Consider the following 282-nt stretch of genomic DNA (forward strand, 5'->3'; position numbering starts at 1 on the left):
TATTCCATTTCTGACAATAGATTCTCCTAACACTGGACCTGAAACAATGCAACTTATCTCTCATAACAAATGTTTATTCTTATGAGAGATAACACACCCACACAAACTTCTAGTTTGGCCGCCGCAGCCTATTTTCCTGCAGTGGCTGGGTATGACCAGCATTGTAAGGTTTAAACCAAAATTCTTAAGTCAAGTCAAGTCAACTTTATTGTCAGATGTGCTATACATGCACGACATACAGCACAAATGAAATTTCAGTCCTCTCGGACCCACGGTGCTTTA

General features: G+C 40.1%; 1 protein-coding gene across 1 annotated transcript in view; it reads right to left on the reverse strand.

Moving 5' to 3' along the window:
- The window catches only part of brinp2 (bone morphogenetic protein/retinoic acid inducible neural-specific 2), a gene marked incomplete at its 5' end in the record, with an annotated part of 97,383 nt that overhangs the window by 46,651 nt on the left and 50,450 nt on the right, over nucleotides 1-282 (reverse strand).

This window comes from Morone saxatilis, unplaced genomic scaffold, assembly GCF_004916995.1.
Source record: "Morone saxatilis isolate NCDOM2014 unplaced genomic scaffold, NCSU_SB_2.0 Contig23, whole genome shotgun sequence".
Classification (NCBI taxonomy): Eukaryota; Metazoa; Chordata; class Actinopteri; family Moronidae; genus Morone; species Morone saxatilis.